The sequence below is a fragment of the Stegostoma tigrinum genome, chromosome 7 (genome assembly GCF_030684315.1).
Source record: "Stegostoma tigrinum isolate sSteTig4 chromosome 7, sSteTig4.hap1, whole genome shotgun sequence".
In the NCBI taxonomy this organism is placed as follows: domain Eukaryota; kingdom Metazoa; phylum Chordata; class Chondrichthyes; order Orectolobiformes; family Stegostomatidae; genus Stegostoma; species Stegostoma tigrinum.
The window spans coordinates 15,254,392-15,262,673 of record NC_081360.1 but is presented as its reverse complement, the minus strand read 5'-3'; positions in this window follow the sequence as shown (position 1 = coordinate 15,262,673).

Genomic DNA, 8,282 nt, shown 5'->3' with positions numbered 1-8,282 from the left:
GCTCTGGCTGCTGCTTTTGCCGATAAGCAATCCCCTCCAACAGTATCCAAAATGGAATACTTGTTGGAGAGGGGAAATAGCCACAGTGGACTCTAGCACTGACTGCCTCCCCCTTCCAGCAATCACTCTAATCCCACTTTCCAGCGCTTTGCTATTTGAGAGTAGCGGCTGATTCTGTCAGCATTTCCAGAGGGGCTTACTCAGTACTGGACAGAAATTAGAGGAGAGTTCTGATGACTAAAGGATATTAAGGCACTGCCCAGATTGCAGAGAAGAGTTACGAAGGCAATAACAGAAAAGTGTGGGTATTTATAAATAGGATTGATAGGCTTGGTCCCTTCCCACTTGAAAAACAATGACGGCGCAGGGTTGATTTAATACTTAATTTAAGATTATGGAAAGTGAACATAGAACATAGAACAGAACAGCGCAGTACAGGCCCTTTGGCCCATGATGTTGTGCCAAACATTTACTCTAAACCTAAGGTCTGTGGGAGGAAACCGGAGCACCCGGAGGAAACCCACGCGGACACGGGGAGAATATGCAAATCCTTGGGTGGAATCAAACCTCGGTCCATAGTCTCTGAGGCAGCAGTGCCAACCACTGAGCCACCTGTTCTAATTGTATGTGTACTCAAAGTTTTATATCTTCTGCCGGATGGAAGACGGAGGAGGGGGTTGGGGATAGACAGAATAACCAGGATGGGAGCGGTCTTTACTTACATTGGTTGCTTTACAGAGGCAGCAGGAAGTATAGATGGAGTCAATGGATGGGAGCTGGTTTGCTTGATGGACTGGGCTGTGTTCACAACTCCGTAGTTTCTTATGGTGCTTTAAACTGCTACTTTATACAGAAAGGAGAAAAACCCGACTTTATCTGCTCAGTGCATCATTCAAATGCAGCTCTCCAGCTTCTGGCTAGCAGGACTATGTGGGCAGACTGGGAGAGGAAAGACGGAAAAAGGGCACTTGGAAGTGAGCTCTCTGCCTGTATTTTCCTGCTCCTCCTCCCTCAATCAGATTCCTACAGGCTGAAGAGATTACTGATGTCCATTTCAAGCCCACTGACTCCCGCAGCTACCTAGAATACACCTCCTCCCACCCACCCTCCTGCAAAAATTCCATCCCCTATTCCCAATTCCTCCGCCTCCGCCGCATCTGCTCCCACGATGAGGCATTCCACTCCCGCACATCCCAGATGTCCAAGTTCTTCAAGGACCGTAACTTCCCCCTCCCCCGGCAGTGGTCGAGAACACACTTGACCGCGTCTCCTGCATTTCCTGCAACACATCCCTCACACCCCGCCCGGCCACAACCGCCCTAAGAGGATCCCCCTCGTTCTCACACACCACCCCACCAACCTCCGGATACAACACATCATCCTCCGACACTTCCGCCATCTACAATCCAGCCCCACCACCCAAGACATTTTTCCATCCTTGTCTGCTTTCCGGAGAGACCACTCTCTCCGTGACTCCCTTGTTCGCTCCACACTGCCCTCCAACCCCACCACACCCAGCACCTTCCCCTGCAACCACAGGAAATGCTACACTTGCGCCCACACCTCCTCCCTCACCCCTATCCCAGGCCGCAAGATGACATTCCACATTAAGCAGAGGTTCACCTGCACATCTGCCAATGTGGTATACTGCATCCACTGTACCCGGTGTGGCTTCCTCTACATTGGGGAAACCAAGCGGAGGCTTGTGGACCGCATTGCAGAACACCTCCACTCGGTTCGCAATAAACAACTGCACCTCCCAGTCGCGAACCATTTCCACTCCCCCTCCCATTCTTTAGATGACATGTCCATCATGGGCCTCCTGCAGTGCCACAATGATGCCACCCAAAGGTTGCATGAACAGCAACTCATATTCCGCCTGGGAACCCTGCAGCCCAATGGTATCAATGTGGACTTCACCAGCTTCAAAATCTCCCCTTCCCCCACTGCATCCCAAAACCAGCCCAGTTCGTCCCCTCCCCCGACTGCACCACACAACCAGCCCAGCTCGTCCCCTCCCCCGACTGCATCCCAAAACCAGCCCAGCCTGTCTCTGCCTCGCTAACCTGTTCTTCCTCTCACCCATCGCTTCCTCCCACCCCAAGCTGCACCTCCATTTCCTACCTACTAACCTCATCCCGCCTCCTTGACCTGTACGTCTTCCCTAATCTGACCTATCCCCTCCCTACCTCCCCACCTATACTCTCCTCTCCACCTATCTTCTTTTCTCTCCATCTTCGGTCCGCCTCCCCCTCTCTCCCTATTTATTCCAGAACCCTCACCCCATCCCCCTCTTTGATGAAGGGTCTAGGCCCGAAACATCAGCTTTTGTGCTCCTGAGATGCTGCTTGGCCTGCTGTGTTCATCCAGCTTCACACTTTATTATCCTACAGGCTGAATCCTGCTCTGATGACTGAATCTGCCTTTACTGCGGTACAGATGGGGCAGCGTTCAAAACCCAGAGGCCAGTGTATATGTGATTTCACAAAGGGAGCTCTGCTTCCAGCTCTAGTGAAGCCACAGAGCTTTCACCATGTAAAAATAGCAAAAAAATGAAGAATGAGACTTTGTCATTTCACAAAGAGGGATCAACTAGCATTCTGCAAGTACGTTGCAGTCAATTTAGCATTGCTATTAGTGGACCATTAGCATTACATTAAATCTCCATTGTCCAGCCACCTGCCAAGTGGCCATCATCCTTAGAGAAATGAGAGGACCAGAGAAGGACATGAACATGAGTGTCAGTGATTGCTTACTGTTGAGGTACAGAGCTATGGTGGTTCCCCACCCTCCTATATGGCTCTGAGACATGGACTGTCTACAGCGGACACCTTGAGGCGCTGGAGCAGTATCGCCAAGGCTGTCTGCAGAAGATCCTGTGAATCTATTGGGAAGAAAGATATACCAATACCAGCATCCTTAACCAGGCCAACATCCCCAGCATCGGGGCACTGACCGATCTTGATCGGCTACAATGGGCTGGGCACATCATCTGCATGACTGACACGAGACTCCCCAAGCAGGTGCTCTACTCACAGCTCCAAAACAGCAGGCGAGTTCCAGGTGGATAGAGGAAGCGCTTCAGTAGTGCCCTCAAGGCCTCGCTGGCAAAGTGCAGCATTCCCACAGATGTCTGGGAATCACTGCCCCAAGACCATCCATTGTGGAGGAAGAGCACCCAGGAGAGCATTGAGTACCTGGAGGCTTGCTGTTAGGAAGAAGCGGAAGCCAGGCAAAACAGCGAAAGGAACACACTGCCACACCAATGTTCCACCCACCCCTTCCTGTGACCACCTTCTGTCCCAAGTGTGACAGAGCCAACAGTACTGTATTGGCCTGTACAGCCACCTACGGACTTACCCTGAGAGTGGAAGAGAACCATCCTCAGCTGCGAGGGACTGTCAATGAATGATTGGCTGTTGGGTCGGGGCTCTGTTATTCTACAGGGCTTCACAGCCTCAGGTTACCTGAAATCTGTCTGAATGTTAGAGGCACTTCTGGCAGCTAGGCGAAAGACTGCAGACGGTGGAGTACTGGACTGTCAATTTGATCCTGGGCACCCTAATGCTGTTGGCAGTTCTTAGGTGCCGATGGTATCCCATTGGAGTTCATTGATGAGTGGAGACATTGGGTGGTGTTTGACATCTGACATCCTGTTTACGGGAATAAGACCTCAAAGATTATTTGATACAACACAGTGTGAAACTGGAGGAACACAGCAGGCCAGGCAGCATCAGAGGAGCAAGAAAGTTGGCGTTTTGGGCCGGGACCCTTCTTCAGTACGTCCTAACTCGAAACGTCAACTTTCCCACTCCTCTGTGGCTGCCTGGCCTGCTGTGTCCCTCCAGCTCCACACTGTTATCTCAGACTTCAGCATCGGCAGCTCTTAATATCTCAAAGATGATTTTCATTGGTTTGCACAGTAGAAGTACAAAATGGAGCTGGGGTCACTACATCAAGAAATACTTTTTGCTAATGTTCAAATTCTGAATGCAAAAATTGTTGAAAATCAACTTTAAGATTTTTTTTGACATGAAGTTAGAACTTGATTTTGATACACAGTAATTCACTTGCTGAAATGGAAAATAGTGGGCTATCTGGAAAATGGGAAGACAGTATTCAGTCACCTGTGGGATATGATTCTGAACCAGGTTCAGACTAGTTGGACAATGTTGTACACTCTTTGCTGGTAGTTTCCGCCTATCTCCATCAAAGCGATTAAAGAGAATCAAATAGAAGCAGCTTAACCTGATGCATTAGTTCTGTCGATATCTACTTCTGTCTAACCCATTGTGGCTCAACTCCAATCAGCCTGGTTGTGATGAGGATGCTTCATTTTGTTTTTAATCTTTCATGGTATGTGAGCCCCATTGTCATGGTCAAAGTTTGTTGCCCACCTTTCAATGTTCCTATGCAAAAGGTGTTAGTCAGTTTCCTTCTTGAATTGCTGCTGTCAAAATCTTTTTCTTTTATTCCAAAACAAAATATTTTTCATAAAAATGTTTTTATATCCATACATTGTCATGAGAATGGTTCAATTCTGTATGCAATCTTTACATATGCAGAGTAAACAAACCCAAAGCATATCTTGAAGCACCGGGAGGGTCCGATATCTGAGCAGACCCCCATTTAACCTTTGGCAGAAAGACCTCAGACAATAGTCTTTCCCCTCTGAGTCTGGATGGCAGCTGCCCCAAGCTTTAGTGTGTCCCTCAGTCAGTGTTCTTTTTATTTCAAAAATATACTTTATTCATAAAAATAGATTTATGTACATACATAGTCACAAGAGCATTTCAGTTCTATACAGTCTCTGCATGTTGAGAACAAAACAAAAACCCAAGGTATTTCTTGCTTATTCAAAACTATATATACGTACATCTGAGACACCAGGAGAGTCCAGTAACTGAGTGGACTCGTGCATCTATACTGCTGTTAGGAACGAAGTTCCGGGATTTTAATCCAGTGAGTTCAGCCAGTGTGGAATGATAATTGGTCAGGATTGTGTTACTGTAAGTATTTAGAGAGAGAGAAGACAGATATAACCTCAACAATCTGGGACTGAGAGAAAAGTGTCTTAAAAGTCCAGTCTGAAATTCTGGGAAATGCATTAAAGTGTCAGAATTGAGATATTCTGGGAGATATGATGGTGTCGTTGGTGGCTCATAGAACATAGAACAGTACAGCACAGTACAGGCCCTTCAGCCCATGATCTATTATCCTACTAACATCAATCTACACTGCATATCCTACATTTTACTGTTCTTCATGTGCCTATCCAAGAGTTGTTAAAAAGTCTCTAAAGTATCTGACTCCACTGCCACTGCTGGCAGCACATTCCACGCACCTGCCCCTCTCTGTGTAAAGAACAAAGCTCTGACATCTCCCCTATACCTTCCTCCAATCACCTTAAAATTATGCTCCCTCGTAATTGTCATTTCTGCCCTGGGAAAAAGTCTCTGACTATCCACTCTATCTACGCCTCTCATCATCTTGTAAACCTCTAGCAAGTCACCTCTCATCCTTCTTTGTTCCAATGATAAAAGCCCTAGCTCCCTCAGACTTTCTTCATAAGACCTGCCCTCCAGTCCAAGCATCCTGGTAAATGTCCTCTGCACCCTTTCCAACGCGGCCACATCTTCCCTGTCATGAAGTGACCAGAACTGAACACAATATTCCAAGTGTGGTCTAACCAGGGTTTTATAGAGTTGCAGCATAACCTCATGGCTTTTTATCTCAATTCCCCTGTCAATGAAAGCCAACACACCATAAGCCTTCTTTACAACCCTATCAACTGGGCTAGCAAGTTTGAGGGATCTATGGTTGTGGACCCCAAGATCTCTCTGTTCCTCCACACTGCCAAGAATCCTGCCATTAACCCTGAATTCTGCATTCAAATTTGACCTTCCAAAATGAATCACTTCACACTTTTCTAGGTTGAATTCCATCTGCCACTTCTTTGCCCAGCTCTGCATTCTGTCAATGTCCCACTGCAACTTAAAACAGCCAACCACGCTATCCACAACTCCACCAACCTTTGTGTCATCGGCAAACTTACTAACCCCACCCTTCCACGTCCTCATCCAAGTCATTTATAAAGATCACAAAGAGCAGAGGTCCCAGAACAGATCCCTGTGGAACGCCACTGGTTACCGAGCACCAGGCTGAATACTTTCCATCTGCTACTGCCCTCTGTCTTCTATTGGACAGCCAGTTTTGTATCCAGACAGCCAAATTTCCCTGAATCCCAAGCCATTTTACTTTCTGAATGAGTTTACCATGTGGAACCTTATCAAATGCCTTACTAAAATCCATATACAGCACATCCTCTGCTCTGTCTTCATCAATGTGTTTTGTCACATCCTCAAAGAATTCAGTAAGGCTTGTGAGGCATGACGTGCCCCTCACAAAGCCATGCTGACTATTTCAAATTAAACTGCGATTTTCCAAGTAATCATAAATACTATCTCTCGGAATCCTCTCCAATAATTTGCCCACCACAGAAGTAAGACTGACCGGTCTGTAATTCAGGTTTGAACTCGTCTCACCTTGAAGACTAGAAGGTTCCACATTCATGTCCCACTCCAAAGATTTAAATACAAACTTTAGGCTGAAGCTGCCATTTAAAAGTGAGGGAGTGCTACACTGTTAGGGATGCCATCGCTCTGGTGAAGCGTTAAATCAAGGCCTCTGTTATAAATGTAAAACAACTTTTAGCACTAGTTAAAGAATGGAAGAGGTGGCATCTCGGTTGCCTGTCTTTTCCTCAAACAACATAACAAAACCGGTTGTCCAGCCATTCTCATATCATTGTATGCAAATTGTCTATGATGTTTCCTGTATGAGAGACTACTCTTTAAAAGTACAACAAATCTTTTATTAACCAGTACCTATGTGACCAGGAAGGTGCCAGTTGATCAAACATTCCTGATAATCAAGAGGGCCACATAATCAATGTAAAAGCACACAGTAAGTAAAGGAAACACAATGCAGGGGGTATACACATCACTGTTATATTTTATCACAGCATAAATCATTATAATAACAATACAACTTTACCTCTTAAATAAAACTTACCAGCAGAGAGCCTTCTTGCTCACACTCTCAACTTGCTAATCAGAAGTTGCAGTATTTGAGGAGAAATTGTCTCAAAATTGAATCAATTGTTGATAGTTCATATGGCCATTCAATTGAACAACAAGTATACTCACATTGAGATATATAAATTTGAAAGCTATAATAATTGGACAGAATAATAATATAATTTTTGCTAGTTTATTGAGGGTGCCAGTTCATAAGGTACGAGTTAAAACAAAGTTTGCTGCACTTCATTTACAATGGGGTGGTTTGGGTCATCCTGAGACTGATAAAGCATGTCCCCCACTCTACCAATACTATTGAGCTTTGTGGTCAATGCTGTTTACATGAATGTGATATACGGAATCAGAGCAGTGGTCAATCCCTCAGGCCTGCTCGTCCATTCAATGAGATTGTGACTGATCTGCTTGTGTTTCAAATTCCTGTCTATCTGATAACCTTTAATTTTGCTGCCTAACAAGAATCTATCTACCTCATAATAATATTCAGTGATACTACTTCTACTACCTTCTGAGGCAGAGAATTCCAAAGCCACACAATCCACTGAGAGGGAGAAAAAAACTCACTCATGGGATATGGGCATTGATAGGTAGTTAGCGCTGCTGCTTCACAGCACCAGGGACTTGGATTTGATTCTACCCTCAGGCGACTGTCTGTGTGGAGTTTGTACATTCTCCCCATTTTGTGTGGATTTCCTCTGGGTGGTCCAGTATCCACCCATAGTCCAAAGCTGTGCTGGTTAGGTGGATTGGCCATGCTAAATTGTCCCACGGTCTCCAGGGATGTGCAGGCTAGATTAACTAGCCAGGGTAAACGCAGAGTTACGGGAGTGGGGTGGTTTGGGTGGGCTGTTCTTTGGAAAGTTGGTGTGGACTCAATGGGCCAAATGGCCTCCTTCTACTCTGTAGGGATTCTATTCTATGATTCTAAGAACGGCTCTAGTACTCCAAGGATGCGCAGGCTCGGTGAGTTAGCCGAGGGAATGCAGAGTTATAGGATAGGGTAAGGAGGTAGGCCTGGGTGGGATGGTCTTCAGAGGGTCGGTGTGTACCCAAAGAGCTGAATGGCCTGCTTCCTCACTGAAGGGATTCTATGATTCTATAGCCAGGCCAACATTTATTGTCTATCCTATTTACCCTTGAGAATTGCCATAAGAGAGGAAGTTCCAGGATTTGGACCCAGTGACA